This window comes from Peromyscus leucopus, chromosome 12 (genome assembly GCF_004664715.2).
Source record: "Peromyscus leucopus breed LL Stock chromosome 12, UCI_PerLeu_2.1, whole genome shotgun sequence".
Classification (NCBI taxonomy): Eukaryota; Metazoa; Chordata; class Mammalia; order Rodentia; family Cricetidae; genus Peromyscus; species Peromyscus leucopus.
Genome location: NC_051073.1, coordinates 95,348 through 117,710, shown reverse-complemented (window position 1 = coordinate 117,710; position 22,363 = coordinate 95,348). Strand labels below are relative to the sequence as shown.

At 40.0% G+C, this 22,363-nt stretch overlaps 1 non-coding gene and 1 pseudogene across 1 annotated transcript; both read left to right on the top strand.

Annotated features, from left to right (window-relative positions):
- The first annotated feature begins 3,962 nt into the window (after window positions 1-3,962).
- Window positions 3,963-22,363, top strand: part of LOC114685660 — a 41,282-nt pseudogene continuing 22,881 nt past the window's right edge.
- Window positions 12,724-12,830, top strand: LOC114685668. The gene has a single exon (XR_003733483.1). It is a non-coding gene; the product is annotated as a U6 spliceosomal RNA (small nuclear RNA).

Below are 22,363 nucleotides of genomic sequence, written 5' to 3'. Positions count from 1 at the left end.
TGGTACTATTCCCTTTTCCACCCCTTGATTCCTGGACCCATGGATCCTGGCTATAGAAGAAACCATATCATATATTGAACACTGATTCAGAGCATATACTGCCTTCTGGAGAACTTTGCCTCAGCCCTAAAGATTCTGCCACCTAACTGGTTCTGTGACTGTGTCTTCAAAGGACCAAAGGCCATTCCATCTTTCTATCAGGGCAGCTTCTTCAGGATGCTGGAGAACATGATAAGAGTGGATTCCATGATTGTGGGCCCACTGTCATGCTTCTCTGGCTGCGGAGTGAGTTCCATGGTCAGAAGCAATACTGTGTGGAATACCATGCCAGTGGATAATACATTCTGTAAATCCATTGATGGTGGTTTTGGCAGAAGCATCACATGTAGGAAAGGCAAATCCATAACCAGAATAAGTATCTACTCCAGTAAGGACAAAAAGTTCTCCTTTCTATGGAGGAAGTGGACCAGTGTACTCAACCTGCCACTAGGTTGCTGACTAATCACCCTGGGGAATGATGCCATATCTGGGGCTCAGTGTTAGTCTCTGCTGTTGGCTGATCTGGCACTCAGCAGCAGCTGTAGCCAGATTAGTCATGGTGAGTAAAAGTCCATGTTGATGAGCCCATGCCTAACTCCCATCTCTGCCACCATACCACTTTGTTCATGGGCCCATTGGGCAATGACATGAATGGCTGGGAAAAGAGTCTGACTGTCCACAGAAAGAGTCATCCTATCTACTACTTGGTTATTGAACTCCTCCTCATCTGAAGTCACCTTTTGGTGAGCATTTACACGGGATATAAGTATCTTCATACCCTTAGCCAATTTGGAGAGATTTATCCACATGCTTATTCCCCAAATGTCTTTTCTCACCAATTTTTCAATCATGCTCTTTCCAAGTCTCTGACCATCCAGCCAATCCATTGGCTATAGCCCATCAATCAGTGGATAGTTACACATTAGGCCATTTCTCCTTCCAAACAAACTGTGTGATGATGTGTACTGCCTGAACTTCTACCCATGTTGAAGATTTCCCTTCACCAGTATCTTTCAGTATGTCCCAGAATGGGGTTGTAATGCTGCAGGTGTCTATTTCTGGGTGGTACCTGCATGATATACAGAACCATCAGTAAATCAGGCCCTAGTCTTCTCTTCCTCAGTCAACCAATCATAGAGAACACCCCATGAGGCTATAGGTGTGTGCTTGGCAGCAGAAGGCATTGTAACAGGAGTAGAAACTGTAGGCTTTTGGACAACTTCTTTGTGTAGCTTGCTTGTGCCTTCAGGACCTGCTTGGGCCTGATCTCTTATGTACCACTCCCATCTGATAACAGATTACTATTGTGCATGTCCTACTTTGTGACTTTGTGGGTCCAATAAAACTTGGCTCATGATGGGCAGTTCAGGTTGCATGGTAAGTGAATGGCCCACTGTCAAATATTCAGTTCTCTCGCCGTGGCTGGGATTTATGATATGTGCTTACATGCTTGGCCATATTTCTTTTTGAAAATGATTCTATGGGCACCAGTGGCAGACACTTGAAGTGATTTTAAGAAGTATTGTATTGTCCTAATTCTCCAGTGCTCCTTTTCTTTTATGTTATTCAGTTTTCTTCTTTTTCAGTATGTGTGTGTGTGTGTGTGTGTGTGTGTGTGTGTGTGTGTGTGTACTATGTAGCACATACTTTAAAACTCATAGTGATCTTCCTTCCTCTGTGTCCAGATTCCAGATTGCTGGTACTAAAAGAATGCACTACCACACATAGCTTGAACAATAATTTTTATGATACAAGTCTCCTCTTTTTATGGTGGCCAGGAAGGCCAGGAGGTAGTTTCAGAACCCCTAATACTGGAGATACAGATAGCAGTGAGCTTCTATGTGTACTAGGAATGGAAGCTGGATGCTCTGAAAGAATCTTCAGTGCTCTTAACCAGTAAGGTATTTTCTACCCTACGTATTCTATTCTTGATTATGTTTCCTGTCTAAGGCAGCCTAGTCAAGGTCAGACACCTGATGCTGATTAAAAAGTAGAACTCTCCTCCATTTGAGTGAATTAGCCTTAGGCAGGGATGAGGTCCCTAATTGTCTATCCAATACAATGTGGTCAGCCCATTATCCATATATATACAACCAACAAAAATGGATGTAGCAGGCTGTATTCATGTATATCAGAATACTTATTCATGTATATTTAACAAGGAAGTAGTTGGAAGGAATTGGGGAAGGGATAGAATAAAGAGATAAAAGGGGAAAGTGATGTAATATCTTTTAATTATCAATTTATGGAAATAAATTTTAAATAAAAAAGAGGGACTAGATAGACAGCTCAGCAATTAAGAGCACTGGGTGTTTTTTACAGAGGACCCAGGTTCCATTCCCAGAACCCACATGGTAGCTCACCATTTGCTGTAACTCCAGTCCCAGGCATCTCCTGCCTTCTTCTGGCCTCTGTAGGTACTATGCACAGACATACACAGGCAAAACATCATGTAACTATACTTTTAAAAAAAGTTAGAAAAAGTAAAGAATGAAATGCTGAGACAGACAGCAAGCCAGGGATATTTAAAATGAACTCCTTCTGGTCTTGCATGGAAGCTGTTGTGACCTTCTGCTGAGCCAGCCTGCTCAGAGGCAAAAGCAGCTTTGTTCTGAGGTTAATAGAGATCATCATTACTGCTCATCTAGGAGCAGAGTAAACAATGCTGTTAAGTGACTTTTCCTTGAACTTTTCTGTATTTTGTTCTTAATCTTTTGTATCTGTGAGAATTGTGGCATTGATAGTTATCTTTTAGATCAAACATCAAGATTGACAGGTCACATAGACTCCAAAGAAATCTATTTTTCACGGTGTCATTTATTTGATTTTCAGCTAAGGCCTTGTGGTACAAGATGAACATGCCAGAGACATTTCTTTCCATCATTTTTACAATTTATATATGTTCTTGTATGATTTTGAGGTGAGAACATCCCTAAATGTCTCTGCTTTTACATTGTGATCATGTTCAGAAGTGGATTTGTTAACTGAACGTGCTTGGTAACAGGAAAAACTCTACATGAATATGTCCAGACTCCCTAAGTAATATCCACATGCTTCCTTTGTTTAGGAAAAGCATTGTTTTGGAAACAAGTCCCATGCTCTCCTTGCCTCCTGTAGGTAGGAAATCTTTTTTATTTCTTCTGTCTTGGCTGTTGTGATGGCTATTCTTGGTAGTCAAACTTACTACCTCTGGAATTAACTACTATACAAAGAATTGGGTACACCTATGAGGCATTTTTCTTAAAGGTTTTGAAATTAAAGACTCATCTTTAAACTGGATCATTTGAGGTGCTAAGATCCACCTTTAGCTGCTTGGTAGCTGTGCACACATTTAACTCCAGCACTCAGGAGGCAGGGGCATTGGATTTTCTGAATTTGAGACCAGCCTGGTCTACAGATGAGTTCCAGGGCTACACAGATAAACCCTGTCTTGAAAACACCAACCTCCCCCCCCAAAAAAAACCCCAAAACAATCAAAGAATAAGATCCACCTTTAATCTGGTAGTCACTGATATTGAAGAAGGAAGCTCTCTTTGCCTGTTTGCCCTAGCTCTGGCTACCAAGCTCATTCCTTTACTAGCATTTGAGCCTACTTCTTTGGTTTGGTGTATATTGAAAACTAGCTGAGATATACAGCCTCATGGGCTGAACAACTACTGGATTCCTCAAATTTTCACAGGTAGGCAGCCATTGTTGGACTATCTAGACCACAACTTGTGAAACATTCTAATAAATCCACTTTCTACATACATGAAGAGATTCATTCTACCAGTCCTGTTCATGTAGAGAGCCTTGAATAATGCAGTTGTGTTTTGTTTGTTTGTTTGTTTTGGTTTGGTTTGGTTTTTCATCTGCCCACTGAAAAAGATGTGCTGGCTAACAATAGTGCTCGTAAAGACATTCTTCCTAGCTCCATTGTTCTCTATTCAACTTTCCATGAAGACTACATTTTATTATTATTCATTTGCCAACAGTTTGCTCTGAATTTCAGGAATAAAACCCCTAAAGCAATGGAGCCATCATCCAGCTTTCTGATGGGAGAAAGACCACTATGATCTAGTTCCTGCTTTTCTTTCTTGGTGTCTGAAGTCCCTGTGACAACCAGGTAAAAAGTACCTTCAGTTCATCTGATCTCTGCATGAAGCCACAGATCAAACATCTCCTTTTGTGTCCTTAAATCTCTCTTTAATTGTTAATGTTCTGGGCACCCTTCCACCCATGGGACAGGGAATCACTCCACCTGCATAGTATAGTGGGGTGTGCAAGCTAGCTAGCTGCATTGTGTCCAAGAGAAAGAAGAGGAGTGCCCATGGAGTGCAGGAAGATAGCAGGGTCTGTTATTGGAGCCAGGGGCAAGTGCTATTGAAATGCATATCTCTGTAGATCTGGAAAATGTGTCTGGGTGGAAGGCATGACCAGAAACCATTGTGCTGTGTCTTTAAGCGTACTGTAACCCTATGGGAGGTGCTCTTGTCACTCAGACCTCAGTAGCCAATCAGGCCCTCTAGTCGACCTGCCAGTCAGAAGTGGTGCAGTTCTTCCGGCACCAGGCTTCAGGCGTGGCTTTGAAGAGGAGCTGGCGCCTGCAGTTTTGTGTGCTGTGCTGTAATTGCTGCTGCTGGGAGCTGAGTGGAGAGCTTGGGTGAGCTGTGAAACCACGACATGGTGAGTTAAGGGCTGCCGTCCCCAGATAGGGAGGTGCGGGAGCCAGTGTGGTGGGTCCTCCCCGGATCTGGGTGGGAACCTGCACCAGATTCCATGTCTAGTGAGGTCCGGTGCAGACCTTGCAACTCCCTGGACCCAGGGGCAGACCTCTGAATAACTTTGCTCTGTGGGCTCAGAGCATTGGGAACAAGGAGCCGTGTGTAGAAACATCTTTCTAGTAAATCTCTACATGCTTTTGGTGCATCCATGGAAAGCAGGTTGCCAAACTTGGAGAGGCCTAGTTTCTCCAATATCTTCTAGACATTCAGCACTTTGCATTTAACCTTTACGTGTAAGATCCATTTATAGTTAATTTTGTGGAGGTTATAAAAGGCATCTCATATGTTATGTAGCCCTCCACTACTACACAGTGATGTAGAAGAGTAGAATTGGTGATATAAAGAATTTATATAAGTCTCACAAAGCATAATTTAGCTGAGGGAGGACTGCCTCTAAATACCCAAAAGGTAAATATATGCTAACCAGGCCTATTAGAGATTAGGATGCTAGAATACACATTTGTTCACCAGGATTGTCCAGACATATGGCTCCAAACTATTTCAAAGAAGCCACCCCTGTTTTACAACCAGCCACTAGGCCCATCCCCATATCGAAGAACAGGCCTCTTAACAAACTGCTCTAGGGGCATTACAGGGTCACAAGCAACATTCAGGCCTGGTGTGCCATAAAGGTTCAATTTTCTTCTTGAGAAAAGCTAAGTACCGATAGATGGGCAATATGACATCAGGTGACAGCTATTTGAAAAGGAAAACACTGTTTTGTTGAGGGCTGGCCTGACCAACAACTTTTCCTTTAGGCTCTCACACAAGGAGAAGGAATGTGCTTGGCAGAGCCAGAGATGGCCTGGGACCTAGGCCTTGGGAGTTATTCCTAAGGGCCTGATGTATTGACAATAAAACAGAGCTCCTTCTTAAAGCCAGGAATATGCTTGGGAGAGCTGGAAATGGTTTGGGGCCAGGACCTTTGTGGAGGGATTTCTTCAGATCCTGAGAACCCAACTCTTCCTACCACATGGGGCTATGATTATCAGTTCCAAGGCCACTGTGGGCTTAGTAATGTTTTGAGATATCCTATGTTTCCCTTGTGTAACATTGTTTGATTAACCTCCTTCTGAATTTTTCCCATTGTATATAGTTTCTGCTGACTTCATCAAAGTCTCCCATTTCCTTCCATTTTCCCCCTGGAACTAGTATACAAGATGCTATTTTTCTTAAGCTTACTTGGCTTGTGACACAGCTTGTGCAAGACCTCTCTACCCCAGCTTTGATCTTTTCTACCTTCTACTTTTTCTATCTTCCTCATCTCCTGTGACCTTCACCTCAGGACCCTGTCAATGAAGAAATATCTGCTGTTTCAGTTCACTGGTGTATTTAAGAAATTATTCTGGGAATATCTTTGCTGTGTAACTCTCCCATCTGCCTAAGTGTCTAGACTGGCAAGTTGCCTGTCTTTATTTAAATTGTTCAAAGTGTAACCTGGAGCATGAACCTAAGAGACACTTAAGGATGATGATATATGTGGAATGCTAAATCTGTCTAGGCTGGCTCCTCTTTGAGTATTAGCCAGAGATGGATGCATACCATCCTTACAGAGGTTTTTCTTTATTAATCTCTTAAGTTTGTGGAGTGATTTCTCCCTGGGAAGGCATGTTAATTCTAGAAGAGCTGCATTTCCATCCTGTTAGAAAAAATGATTCTAAGACAAGCTCTCTTATTTTGACCCAGCTTGTCTTGATTCCAGTCTGTTGCTCTCAGGGCAATCCTCTGTATTATACCTTCAAAATTCTTAAATTAAATGACTGTCCCATCTCAGAGTTTTAAAATTATCCATTTGAGTCATGTAGTTGACCATCCAATGTGGTCACAGGAAAAGGATTTCCATGTGGAGCATTGCTTCCGCCTTTAGATCAAAATAGGAGGAATAGTTTCTTGTGTACACCTCAGGGGAAACAAGGTAGGCAGTCAGCTGCTGGAGTCACCATTATGAAGAAGGACCTGACTGTGGTAGAGAGAGTGATTTTGTAATTTCCCAGCATGTTTTAATTCGTGTCTTGTGAATGAAGACAGACCAGACTGGGTGATGTACAATTTGGGAAAGTTGTCTTGCACCAAAGAATATTGAATTTTCAATTAGGCAATTCTCTTATGGAGATATATTCAATCCTGCTTGACACAGTTATGTCAGCTCAGAGGTTTGAGAAAAAAAGCCATTGACTGTAACTTTGTGTATCAGGTTACAGATCTCAGCAGCTAACATATGCATAAGGGCAGCATCAATCTCTGTCTTATTAATGACATTTCCTCTACTAGGGAAGGGGGCCTATTCTTTTTCAAAGTAAATATAGCTAAGTTTTTTTTTAAATTTAAAAATATATTATTTTTATCATTTAAAAAATCACCCATTTTTAAATATTTTCTTTTAAGTGCATTACTGCTCTTATTTCTATTTGTTTCTGTTTCCTAATGTTTCTATGTCATTAATAGTTTCATTCCTTTTCTCTCAAGTGATGGTGATTATTGATTTCTGTGTAGAGCAAAGTCTTCTATAGCTTAGGCTTGCCTCATGGTATGTAATTGAAAATTGCCTTGAGAAACTAATCCTGCCTCTGCTGCCCAGTGCTGGGAAGACAGTCCTGAAATTCCCTCCAGACTGGGCTGTGACTAGTCAGTAAGAAGGAAAAATAGACCAGTTAATGAGTGACCTCCAATCTTTTTGGCTTTTATTGGGGACTTATAAATGAAGAGTGTCCTGTGCAAGAAATGAGTTCATTGACCAACTTTGAAGCTGGTAGAATCACAGTGCAGAAAAGGAGAAGCAGGACTGTGGTTGAGATTAGCAGTGATTGGCCATTTCTCACGGTTCACAGATCAAGACAATCAAGAATCTGGGTAAAGGACACTGACCTTATCATGAAACCAAATTGCTATAGTTACAGTAATTAAACCAAAATGAAGATCTGGGTAACATGCCGTGGCCCTGCCTAACAGGATTGTTGTTTTTCTGGTTTAAGATGTTAATCCTTAGAGAAAAGGTGTGAGAAATCTTTGATGTGCTCTAATACAAATCTCTAGTTTCTGGAGCACAAGGCCACAAAAGTCTGTTTCAACTTTTCAAAATAATCTTGAGATTATAACTATATCATATTCACATTCTCTTTCCTGCCTCCAAGCCCTACTATGACCCCTCATTGTTTTCTAATTTATGACCTATTTTTCTTTAACAACAGTTACTGTGTGCATATGACCTGTGTTTGTCTACAGGATTTCCCAGCTATGAGGCAATGTGTTGGCTGCAATGGACATTGAATGTGTAATGGAAAGTGCACACAAAGGACCCTGTATTTGGATGGAAAAGGAAGTGTTTTGTGAGAGTAGAAGAATGTCTACTAAAATACAAACTTTCTAGACTATGGCCCTGTCTGCTGGGATGGAAGGGCAGAGCTGGAAGGACTGTGCTATCTGAGTCATTTGATCTCTGATCACCCAATAGAGGAGCTGCTAATATTCTAAGGCCCAGCTGGGTGGCACTAGTCAATGAGGGATTCTGGGGAACTGTAGCAATCAGAAGTAGAAGTGGCAGGTGTCTTGTGGGTTCTTTTCAGGATTCTCCTCTGCTTCTGCTTTAGAGAGTTGTATGGAAGACCATAAACCATGCCATGGTGGGTGTAGGGTGCTCAGAGCAGGTCTTCTGAGCTGTCATTTCTGCTGGGATTTGGATGGACCATGAGCTAGACTGTGGTTTTGTTGGTCCATGTGGTAACCTGGGCAGTGGCCCTTGTCCTCGGCACCTCCCTGTGTATGGATTTCCTGGGGTAGGGGAGACTCTGCAGCCCTGGCATGGGAGGATATGATGCTTATAGTACCACTGTCCAGTGTGCACTTACAAGCACTGTTTTTGGTGTGCAGTAGGAAGACAGATTGGAAAACTAAAGGTCTAATTTCTAGAAGTTCTGAATATTGCATTCCACATTCAGGTTTTTCTTATAACTATTACAAATAGTTTAGAAACTGGTAGAAAGATGATGTGGATCACCTTTCAGCAATACATCATTAGAATGCTTTTAAATTTCTGCTACCACCAGCTGCAATGATGTGATTCAGTGAAGTTTAGTTCCAGGGGACAAAAGGAGTTTCTGGTCTGCAAATTACTCTGTTGTGCATAGTGTTGGGCAGGTAGATAGGGCAGAATCCACATCTTGTGCTGTAACCCATGTGTCAGAAAGCAGATTTTAAATTATTCTTCTATGTTATTTTGGGATTGAGGATCAGTGGGGCTGGGTTTACCTGAAACCACATGGACACATAAGGGGCTGCAGAGCCATAGCAAGAGATTATCTGCATTTGTAGAGAGCCCTAGATCATGAGCTTCTGTCTTTGGATGAAATATCAGTAGCTGGAGGGTCAAAAACAACAGTTTAAGGTCACTTTGAGTAGATTTTATGAAAGTTGTGAAGTCTGTGTTTGTTTAATTTCTATACACATTGAATCATAGGTAATTGGGTAGCATTGGTTAAGATCACAATTTTCCTGGCTAAATTTCCTCTGGTCTTTTGATTAAAAGTTGTCTATATTTTCCTGCATTTGTTCATGGCTTTTTTCTCCATCCCCTTTATTCTTTCACATTGTATTGTATTGTATTGTACACATTCTTGATTGTTGTATCTTTGTGGTAAGTATAGAAGTCATATTGTGTCAATCTGTGTGTTATTTTTTCATAATCCCATTGAACATTCTGAGTATTTCCACTGTGAATGTAGCTTTGTAATCAACTTCCCTATTATAAATTGTTGGGCCTTGTCATTGGATTGTATTCATTTTATGGTGTAAATTTACCATACACAACATCTTAATTTTGATCCATCATGTTCCGAAGGATCATTTCTTCACTTTATTTATTGAGGTTTTGTTGTTCTTGTTGTTAATCTGTGAAAGACTTTTGTTTTATTGGATAAAAGGTATTATGGGTGGCTCAGCACATATTCTTTTTGGGGATGACCTGAGTTCAGATACCTACATTGAAGTTGGGAGGCTCATAACTCTCTACTATTCCAGATTCAGGTGATCTGACACCCTCATTTGTATGTCACCTGTACACATATGGAAGACATTCTCTCTTGCACAAACATATGCAAAAAACTAGCAGTAAACTTGTTTTTAAAAGTGATTGTGACTTATAAAGCAGTTAGAGTAAAACAAGTTGATTTAGGCGTATACTGATTCTTTAAAAATCTGTTATCTTGCATTTTGTTTTAAAAGGCTTTCATTTCCTCACTTTGATATAGGCTTATAATCATCAATCATAAGAAACAAAATGGTGTCTAAGTGATCCTAAAAGACATCTGTTTCTTTATCATAAGAGAATGAGATACTTTTAATAGTCAAAACTATTTTCTACAAAGTTAAAACATCAGAGGGCTTCAAGTGAATCCCTCCAATTTTGTTGGAACAGCCCTCTTCACCCAACCCATTTTCTGTTACTGGTAAAGGAGACAACCAGTATACAGGATGAGTGCTGGTCAGTGATTTCTTGGAGTTTGATTTTGATTAGAACTTTGTAGTTCTTGTTTAAGGGACCATAATATATATTTGTAGGTCTGTCTTTGTGTTTTGTTTGTCAGTGGTGCCATCTATGTTGTTGATTTTATTAATTGTAATCTAATTATATTGTTCATTTCCTGGAAAATGATGGACCTTCACCAATTCTGTATTCAGAAAATTTCTTATGAGTTCCTTGAATTTTTGTTGGTTTGGGAAGTTTATGTGAAGAGATAGTTTTAGTTTTTTTCTTGATAATAGAGGCTTCCCTCTTCCCATTTTCTAGCATATCTGTGTTTTCCAATTGCTGCTATCTTCATGTTTGTGTTTTTACTGCTTAAGTGATTGATATGATTAATACATTGGCTTTGGATCTTTAAAACCTTCTCATATATTATTGTCTCTTTTAATTAGCCTGAGTTGTCAATATGACATAGAGTCATCTGAGGGAACATCAATTGAGATTGTGCCTAGATCAGAATATCTGGTTACTCTGAGAGAGATTGTGTTGATTTTGATTGATGTGGGAAGGCTCTTCCACTGAGTTGGCAATATCTCTGAGCAAATGGGTCTGGGTTGGATAAGAGAGCTAGCTGAGCATAAGACAGTGACAAAGCAAGAGAGAAAGCCAGGAAACAATGGTTCCACATGTTTTGCCTTCAGTTATTAACTTGAGTTTCTATCCTAAGCTCACAAGGAGGAATTGTGACCTAGGAGTATCAACCAAATAAACCTGTTTATTACCTGAGTTGCTTTTGGTTAGATAATTTTAACCCAGCAACAGAGAAGGAAGTTAGAACAGAAAAAAATGGTACCTCAAAAGCAATTTTGTTGCTGCGAAAGACCTGGGAATGTTGAATTTTGGAAAAATGTTGAAGATATTAGGACTTAAGATGGCAAAAGCCATAGAAACCTAGACACAGAGCTTAATTGGCTGTTCTTGCAGGTCCTGGAAGATGGGTATATTTAAAGTAATGGCAGACAGTGGAGATCAAGGTCATAGAATTTTAATGGGCAATAGACTCTGCAGGGAACCATGGAGTTGTCCTGACCTATACCCTGAGAGACATGAGTCATAAGTGTTTCAGGTTAAAGTCCATGGCTTGTGGGTCACAATGTGCCTTCTAGTTCCTGACAGACTGAGGCACTCCCTCAGGCCGTGAAGCATTCAGGCTGATTTGTGTTTCTCTGTATGATCCTTTAGTAGTCAAGGAAACATGGAAACTTAACAAGACAATTGGTCTTAGACATTAATCTTGTGTACCCTGTATAGCTTGCAAACTTCACTGTATCTTGGCAACTACAACTGTATTGATCCTGGAAATTGTCATTTTGTTCAGTTTCTGATAAAGATATAAAAAGTCTGATTGCTCTCAATAGAATAGTCACAGCCTTGTCTTGCTGCGGCCCCTCCAGCCCAAGCCAGGCTTCATTCCTTGTGGTCCTATCAGGTGATCTTGACCTGGTAAGTAAGCTCAGGTACTTAGAAGCCTTCATGAAAAATTTAGCTACAGTTAATTTCGGTGATATTTTGGCCCCAAATCTTTCTTATTATCTCCATGTCCTGAAAAAGTGAGTAAGGCAAATGGGCTGATATCTTAGACAAAATATTGCTTCTGTTGGATGGTTATTACTGTTGACTCATTCAGGTCTTCAGTGAAAAAGAAATACAAGTAGAAAGAAATGAAAACTCTGTGTTTTGTTGAGAAAAACAGCACTAGGTAGTTTGAGATGGCAGTCCAGTTGTAAAAAAAGATGTATGGATTTTAAAGGATTTTAACACCATTAAAGGAAGGCCCTTACTCTGCATTTGAAGCCTAGGAAGGTGCCCCAAGTGTAAGACTCCATCCAGCTAAGCCCTTAATTTATGGAAGGTATATACAAAATAATTCCTTGTCCTAGGAGCAACATCATACAGAACCTGGAGTAAATTTGGTCCAGGCTAGGTAGGGTCCATTAAATCTTGGCAGGACCACCTATGTTGTACTGATTCTGGAAACAAGAAAGATGCAAAATGTAAAGGTTTGCATCATGGATTCTTCTGTGGTCAGTTTATCACTATTGTACCCATCTATGTTTGGCAGAGTCAGAGCCCCAGTGAAGAGATTGTGAGAGTTCATTGCATGAAGTGGTGAGTGAAGCTGGGTTGCATTTGAGACCACAGGATGTTGAAATGTCCAAGCTAAGACATCTGCCATGGAGAGCTGCATACGGGAATGAAAGTAGCAAAAGAGTGAGATATATGAGAAATGCAGGGTGTTGTGTGATACTTTGATAATAAAGCTTGTTTGGAGTCAGAGAGCAGAGCTAAATACCATAGAAATTTGGAGGACTGTGGACAGATGGGAGACAGGAAGCAGTAAGGAAGGGACTGTAGATACCATCAAAATTGATAAAGATTAGATTCAAACAAAAAAAATCTCTTGTGCTCGCTTCAGCAGCACATATACTAAAATTGGAACGATACAGAGAAGATTAGCATGGCCCCTGGGCAAGAATGACACGCAAATTCGTGAAGTGTTCCATAAAAAAAAAAGAATAAAAAAAAAAAGATCTCCTGAGATCAACAACCACCTTTTATTTTTTGATCCCAGTAAAATTAAAAATAGAGTGGTATTTGAAAAATTTCAATACAATACTTGGAAATTTTCTAACTATTTTAGAAAAACATTCTTAAAATTCACTGGGTAACTGGCAGCTCTAATATTTACTTTAATAGTCATTGTTTCAGCTTCCACAATTGGAGTCTTAGTATTAAACAAAATGTGCAAATAACTCATTTTACAAATAAACTAGTTAAAATGTTTCTAAATTAGAAAAAGTTCAAGAAAAAGTTTATTGATTTCATAGAATAATTGGATGGAGGAAAACAACCTAGGAATGTAAACAGTATAAAATTTCTCCCACTTTCAGTTCTCTTGAAATATAAGTAAATATGAAGATGGTTGTTTGGAAGCTCCCTCTTGTATAGAAAACTGTCATGCTTTGAATAATGAGCCAGTGATATAAAATGAAATGTTTAATTTGTTTTAAAATATTCAATATATTATTCATTAAATTATACAGTGTGAGTTTTAGGCTAGCTGGAGCTTTCTAATGAGATCTTGTCTCAAACAACAAAGCAGAATTATATTCAACTATATTTGTCAGTGTGTGTTATTGAGGAATATCTTACTATCATATTCACTATGTAGATCAAACTGGTTTGAATTCAAGGAGATCTGCCTGGCTCTGCTACTATACTTGGCTATGTTCATTTCTTTCTTTTTTTATATTAATTTTTTAAAAATTTATTTTATCTACCAATCATAGATACCTCATTCCCTCCTCCCACCTCTCCAGCCTTTCCCCTAACCCACAACCCACTCCTTCCTACAAGAAGGTAAGGCCTCCCATCCAGGTCAGCAGAGCCTGGTACATTCAAGGCAAGTCCAAGCCCCTCCTCCTGCCTCAAGGCTGTGCAAGGTGTCCTACCATAAGTAGCGGGCTCCGAAAAGCTAGCTCATGTATCAGGGATGTATCCTGATCCTACTACCAGGGGGTCCCTTAAACAGATCAACTGTCTTGCTTATGCAGAGGGGCTAGTCCAGTCCTGTGAAGGCTCCACAGGTGTTGATCTAAATTTCATGAGTTTCCACTAGTTTGGTTTGGTTGTCTCTGTAGGTTTCCCCATCATGATCTTGATGCCCGTTGCTCACAGAATCCCTCTTCTCTCTCTTCAACTGGACTCCTGGAGCTCGACCTGGTGCTTGACTGTGGATTTCTGCATCTGTTTCCACCAGTTACTGGAGAAAGGCTCTATTATGACAGTTAGGTATTCACCCATCTGATTACTGGGGTAAGCTAGTTCAGGCACCCTCTCTACTATTGCTAGTAGTCTAAGCTGGGGTCATGCTTGTGGGTTCCTGGGAACTTCCCTAGCTAACCCTATCCCCATGAAGTCTCCCTCTATCATGGTATCTCTTTCATTGTTTGTCCACTCCATCCCTATTCCAGCTTGACCATCCCATTCCTTTATGTTCTCATGCCCCATCCTCTACTCTCCATTGCCCTCCCTCAACCCCTAGTTTACTTATAGAGATCTCATCTATTTTCCCTTACCAGTGATCTATGCATCCCTCTTTGGGTCCTCCTTGTTAGCTAGCTTCTCTGGAGCTATGTGTTATAGTCTTCTGGGAATAATTTGACAGGGACCAGTGACTGACACAAGAAATGATATTGTCCCTGAACCTCGGGACCTCTGCTGAGATTAAGCTGGGACACTTCAGTGCATTTTGGAAAGGGATTTCAGGATGAGTCAATACAAATCAGAGTTGGAATTTTATTTTGAGACAGGGTTTCTCTATGTATCTCTGGCTATCTTTGAACTCAGAATGTAGATGAGGTTGGCCCCAAACTCCCAGAACTCTGCCAGCCTCTGCTGCCCACATATTGGAATAAAAGGTGTATGCCACATCATCTAATTATAATTTTATTATTAATTTAATTATGTCTGTTTGTATGTATGTGTTGAAATATAAGGTGTTGATCCTTTCTCTTCAGGATATTTGAGACATGGTCTCTAGTTTGCTGTCACATGTAAATAGACTTGCAGGATTTCTCTTGTCTGCCTTTTATCTTGCTTTAAAAGCATTGTGTTATAGGCAACTGTCTTTATAATGCAGAAGTAAAAGGATAGTTGCAAGGTGAGTATTTTACCTGTTAAACCATTTTCACGGTGTAGATGTAACCAACCGTCTTATTAAATAAGAAACACAGAACCAATGCAAAGAAGAAAGCCAAGAGATCAGAGCTAAGAGCCTTACCCACCTGCTGCAGCTAGCCTCTTAAGCCAAGAGACCTCTCCGAAAGGGACCTACTTCCTGTCTGTTTGTCTTTATATAGACTTTCTGTTCTGCCTTCTCATTGGTTGTAAAACCAATCACATAACTGCCTTGTCACTGTCTTTTGTACAGCCCTCCAGGTCTTCTATGGTATTGAGACTAAAGGCATGTGTCTCCAATGCTGGCTGTATTCTTGAACACACAGAGATCTACCTAGCTCTGCCTACCAAGTGCTGGGATTAAAGGCTTGCACCACCAACGCCCAGCTTTTGCTATGGCTCTAATAGCTCTGACCCCCGGGCAACTTTATTTATTAACATACAATTAAAATCACATTTCAGTACAATTAAAATATCACCATATCACAGCCCTAAAGTTTTTTTTAAGTAGAGATTTTTGAAGTGACTCTGTTTTGAGACACAGTCTCACTTTCTAACCCTGTCTGGCCTGGAACTCACTATGTAATATATAGGCTAGGCCTGGAACTTGAAGAGATCCACTTTCCTTCACCTCATGTGACCACACCTGGGTAAGAAGATGTTTATCATGGATTTAGCACAGATAATAGTAGAAAGAAAGGACTTTGGAAAAGTATGGTCCTGTGAGGCAGAGCTGCACTTAAGAATTGATACAAAGCCATGTTGCAGTTTTGGTGACTTTGTATGTTTTATTTTAATAGGTTCTTAGGGAGTCTCTCTGTGTGTGTGTCTCTCACTCTCCTCTTTGTCTCTCTCTATCTCACTCTCCTCTTTGTCTCTCTGTCTCTCCTTCTCTTTGGTAACTGGATCATAGGTCAGTTCCTGAGGAGGCTTGTGTAGGATTCTGATTTAAAAAGGTAAAAGCATGAGTCAGAAGAGTTCTGTACTGTGCCTTACATGAGATTCATTATTCTGTCCTGGCAATCATCAGAAAATTGCTGCTTGCATCTGGCAAAGGAGTAAGTTCATACTCAAAAGGTTTTGTATGCTTTGGCCTCAAACATGGGTCATTGGTATCTGAGATACCACTTTTTTAAAAAAGGTTTTTCTCTCTCTACATAGCAAATTTTATTAATTTTGTGTGATGGTTAATATTGATTTTCAACTTGATGAGATCTAGAATTAGCCAAGGGATACTCCTCCAGACATACCTGTGAGGGCTTATCTAGATCATGTTATTCTCTGGGGTGTACTTATGACAAATTAGATTGTATATTGAGTTCATTGAGAAGAGAAGACTTTTCCCCCCCACCCCAGAAGCAGTAGCATCATTCCATTCCATGATCTTGTTACTGGATTATGTAATAAGGACCAGCATTTATCACTCTCTAGCTCCTGACTGTGGATACAGTGTGATCAGGTTAATAGTAGAATCAACATACAGTAGGTTGAAGGAGTAGAAACTACCCTTGCTTGCTATCTGGCCCAGACTGGGAGTTTGTTGAGATTCTTTTACTTCAATGTCTTGACTGCCAATCCAAAATTGAAGGGCTCAGGGAGAGCTGTTGACCTTGTAACAGACTTGAAACACCTGCAGAGAGGACCTGAGAAGATACTGATTACAGTGGGCACATGAAGGTGTAGATTCTAGACCCATAGGATAACAAAGAATAGATAGCTCCAGATGTGGAGTAGAATTGACATGGTAGGAAAGCTGTATATGCTAGAGATGAGAAAGCCTGAAACATGGAGCTTTCCCAGTCCACGAGAGCCCAAAATATCATTAAGAATCTCAGAATTTGCACAATGTGGTACAGAAAGCTGTTCCAAAGGGGAAGAACACGAGCATAGCTTACTGTTTTAGTTTTCTTAAATGTGATTGATTATTTGCTATGCTCCTGTTCTTCCCTTTTTGAAAACAGTGGGCTGTTACTCATTTTTTTTTCACAGAATATACATTAAGGAGACTGTAGACTTTTTAAATGTTGAAATTTTTCTTTTCTTTCCTTTTTTTTGGTTTTTCAAGATAGAGTTTCTCTGTGTAGTTTTAGTGCCTATCCTGGATCTTGCTCTGTAGATCAGGCTGGCCTCAAACTCACAGAGATCCACCTGGTTCTGCCTCCCAAGTGCTGGGATTAAAGGCGTGTGCCACCACTGCCTGGCAAATGTTGGAATTTTTAAATACTATGGACTTTAAGAATTTGAAAGTGTTTGATGTTATGATTTACATGAGACTTTGGGGACCATAGATGGGAATGTCTTGATTGATAGGGATATACCATAAAATGATGAATTAAATGAATATATTTTCCCCAAAGTTACTTTGAGTCAAGTTATTTTATCTGTTTATTAGAAATGAGACTACTCCACTGTTCTGTTAGCTGCTCAAAATAAAAAGAATCTGGATATTAATTCATGGACATCTGCACAGCCTTCTACTGAAACACACTTTTTGTTTTGTTTTGTTTTTGAGAAAGGGTTTCTCTGTGTAGCTTTTTTTTTTTTGAGCCTGTCCTGGAACTCATTTTGTAGACTAGGCTGGCCTCAAACTCACAGAGATTCACTTGCCTCTGCCTTCCAAGTACTGGGATTAAAGACATGTGCCAACACCTCCCAGCTGAAACACTTATAATAGTGATCTTTGACATACAAGTTTGAATCTTCGTCTGTGTTACTATGTATAATCTCCTTACTGCTCTCTATTTTATCATTAGCTCTGCAACCCATATACATAAAACCAACAAAAAAAAAACCCCAGACTTAGCAGGTTGTATTCATATCTTTCAGCATACTTATTCATACATACTTTACAAGAAAGAAGTTGGAAGTGAATTATTTGAGAAGGGATGGAATGAAGAGAAAAAAGGGGAAAGTGTTATAGTATCATTTAAATGAAATGTATAGAAATAAATTTTAAATAAAAGGAGGGACTAGAGAGATGGCTCAGCAATTAATAACACTGGGTATTTTTACAGAGGACCCAGGTTTCTTTCCCAGAATCATGGTAGCTAGCCATTTGCTGTAACTCCAGTCCCAGGCATCTCCTGCCTTCTACTGGCCTCTATAGGTACTGTGCACAGACACATGCAGGTAAAACACCCACATAACTAAAATTAAAAACAGTTTTTAAAAAAAGAAAAAAGAATTGAATTTTATTTCCTGCAGTGATATCACAGGCCTGAGACAGACAGCAGCCAGGGATAGTTAAAATGAACTCCTTTTTGTCCTGCATGGAAATAGCTGTGGCCTTCTACTGAGCCAGTCTGCACAATGGCAAAAGCAATCTTATTCTGAGCTCAAAATAGCTCAGCAGAGCCATCCAACTAAGAGCAGTGACCACAGTGCTGATAGGTGACTTTTCCTTTCTGTATTTGTGTTCTCTGTCCTCTGTTATTGTGAGAATTGTGGCATTGATACATCTATCTATTATATTAGATGAAACATCATGATTGACAGGTATTATAGGCTCCACAGCAATCTAATTTCACAGTACCATTTCCTTGATTTTTCAGCAAAGACCTTGTGTTACAAGATGAACATGCCAGAGACATTTCTTTCCATAATTTTTATAATTTATATATGTTTCTGTATGACTTTTGGGTGTGAATGTCCCTAAATGTCTCTACTTTTACATTATAGTCATGTTTAGAAGTGGATTTGTTAATTGAACATGCTTAGGAAGAGAGAGAACTCTACATGAACATGTCCAGATTCCCTAAGTAAAATCAACATGCTTCTTTTTTAAGAAAAAGTATTGTTTTAGAAATAACTCCCATGCTCTCCTTGCCTCCTGCAGGCAAGACATTTTTCTCATTTCTTCTGTCTTGGCTGTTCTGATGGTTATTCTTGGTAGTCAAACTGACTACCTTGGGAATTAACTAATACACAAAGAATTGGGTATACCTGTGAGGGATTTTACTTAATTAGAGAGTTTGAAATGGGAAAACCCTTTATTAGTCTGGATCTTTTGGGGTAATAAGATCCACCCTTAATTTAGGTCAGACTTTCTGGTGGCAGTCTAAGTATATAGAATATATTGAAGAAGGAAGCTGTTTCTCTTCAACTGATTGCCCTGGCTGTGGCTAGAAAGGTCATTTCTTTACCCTTTTTAGAGCCTGGTTCTTAGTAATTGTGATGTATACTGAAGATCAGCTAAGACATTTAGCCTCATAGACTGAATTCTTCAACTTTCCATTGGTAGACAGCCAGTGTTGGACTAGCAGGACCACAGCCGGTGAGACATTCTAACAAATCCACTTTCTAAATACATACAGAGATTTATCCTATCAATTTTGTTCCAGCAGAGAACCTTGACTAATACTGCTGTGTTTTTTTTTCAGCTGTCTGCTGAGTGAGATATGCTATCTAACAATAGTGCTCATAAAGGCATTCTTCTTTGCTCCATTTCTCTCTAAATATTCAACTTATTGTGAAGACTACACTTTTTATTGTTAAATTGTCAAGAGATTGAAATGAATTTTAGAAGAAAACTCCTAAAGCAATGGAGCCATCATCCAGCCTTGTGATGGCAGAAAGACGTATCTTGTTTGTGATCTGGTTCCTGCTTTTCTCTCCTGTTTGTCTGAAGTCCCTGGTATCACTGCCTGGAGGGCCAGCCTGCTAGCAGCACTTAGGTATACAAAAATATCCATGAATGCAGCAAGGCTAGACTTTTCTATCTGAGGGGTAACCAGGAAAAATACATATGTTCTGATGGTAACTTTCTTTTTTACTTCATCTTGAAAAATCCTCTCTGAAAATCTCTGTCTCAACACAGCTACATTCTCCTCACAGCTATACATCTCATCTACACAGTTCTCTCTTCTCTCTACAAATCTCTCTTCTGCATCCCTCCTTACAGCACAAACTCTGGACAGAGATGAATTACACTTTCAGGATCACATAGCATTTCTTGAATAAACAATAAGAAACAGAACCATGAGAAATAACACAGTTTCTCTCAGGATGTCACACTGATCAGCTGGAAGTAAGTAACCATGACAATGCTTGGCCATACAGATGAGAGGCATGTAGCCTGTGAGACATTATGGAGAGTGACATTGAAATTCAGGACCTAAGCAATAAACAGTTAGTTGGCTGAACCTTGAGCCTTATATCATAAAAGTGAGGTTAGGAGTATGTGCAGAAAGTCAATTGCGGAGAGGATTTGTACAGGAATTTTATATCTTTAATCTTATCTGCCAAGCTTTTACAAGTGAAAAACTGGCACTAAAGTTGTTTCATGCCTGACCTTGGTTCCACAATTAGACACTTGGGATTTGTCCTTGTGCATTTCATTTGCAGGGGTGACTAGTCTGCTTTGTTTGTTTTGTAGTCTAGTGGTGTAAAAAGCTGTCTTTGTAACTGAGAATATTGCTATTTTCCTATATCAGTCTGAGTTATGAAAAATATCCTAGTATTCTATTCATCATAATTATACACCTTAAGAAGAGATCATCTTCCTGACCATGCACAGATACATATATGTGTGTGTCAAATTGATGGAATATATACACAAGATTAACACACAAGCAATGGGGAAAATACCTATGGCTGTGAGATGGTCTGTATGTCAAATTACTCTGATTGGTCAATAAATAAAACACTCATTGGCCAGTGGCTAGGCAGGAAGTATAGGCGGGACTAACAGAGAGGAGCAAAGAAAGAATAAGAAGGCGAAAGGTATCACTGCCATGACAAGCGACCATGTGAAGATGCCGGTAAGCCACGAGCCATGTGGCAAGGTATAGATTTATGGAAATGGATTAATTTAATCTGTAAGAACAGTTAGCAAGAAGCCTGCCACGGCCATACAGTTTGTAAGCAATATAAGTCTCTGTGTTTACTTGGTTGGGTCTGAGGGGCTGTGGGACTAGAGGGTGACAAAGATTTGTCCTGACTGTGGGCAAGGCAGGAAAACTGTAGCTACAAATGGCATCCAACATGGGGCAAGAGTTTCCACCTAAAACCTGAATAAAAAGATTCTAAAACAGAGCTAAAAACAGTTCCTAGTTGTTTCTCTCAAGTTAGTGGCAGCCTTCGTGTTTGAGGTACTATGGCGGGTTCCTGGCGTGTGTTCTCGACCTACAGTTTGGCGGGAATGAGGCTTCTGCAAGTGGTACATTAAGCTGCATCGTGGATTTAGCCTTTGCTGGTACAAAACAAAAAAGAGGTTTCTGGGCTACATGCTGCTTTGATAGAAGCATAGACCCACTATTTCTGAAAGTTGATGGCTCCCAGAGCTTGCGGAAATCGTACCACCGCCATGTTGGGAAGCTGAAGTGGGCAGCGCCAGCAGCCACAGCGCCAGTGCCTGTTCAGTCTTAGAATGCTGCAGTTTAAAGCAATGGGCTCAAGGTAATATATAAAATAAGCCACATAAAGATGGCTACCACACAGAGAATCTGGATTATGTTCTCTTTGATATTTGTAACTGAAGAAAAATATTTGATTGCAAAAGCTGTTGAGTTATGCCAAAATGTATATTTTAAAGGTTCCTTGACTTCAAAATTTGAATGTAAGGATATGTTGCTTTAGAAAAGAGGCTCTGCTTTTGTTTCCACAGAAAGCCAGAAGTTATGGATTTGTTCCAGATTAAGATACGTCAGGTTTGACCAGCCAAGAACCCCTGAAAGGTCTCCAATGACACCAAAGCCCAGATGATCCAACATCCAGAACCGTTTCAAGGCAACTGGCTCAGATGATACACCCTCATGGACTACTCTATAATCCTAAAATTTTCTTTGTGTCCACATAAGATACAGCACTCCCCCCACCCCCCAGCAGGAAGGAGTAAGAGACGCTACGCCCAAATTCCCAAATATATCAAGCTGGCTTTGGAGATGTGTAAAAGTTAAAACCTTCCTCTTTTTTTTTAAAAGAAACGGGGAAGTGCTGTGGGGTGGTCTGTATGTCAAATTGCTCTGTTTGCTCAATAAATAAAACACTCATTGGCCAGTGGCTAGGCAGGAAGTATAGGCGGGACTAACAGAGAGGAGAAAAGAAAGAACATGAAGGCAGAAGGAGACACTGCCAGCCACCACCATGACAAGCAGCATGTGAAGATGCCGGTAAGCCACGAGCCACGTGGCAAGGTATAGATTTATGGAAATAGATTAATTTAAGCTGTAAGAGCAGTTAGCAAGAAGCCTGCCATAGCCATACAGTTTGTAAACAATATAAGTCTCTGTGTTTACTTGTTTGGGTCTGAGTGGCTGTGGGACTGGTGGGTGACAAAGATTTGCCCTGACTGTGGGCAAGGTAGGAAAACTCTAGCTACAACCTATAGCTGTTTTTAGGGAAGAATGTACTGGCACATGAGAAA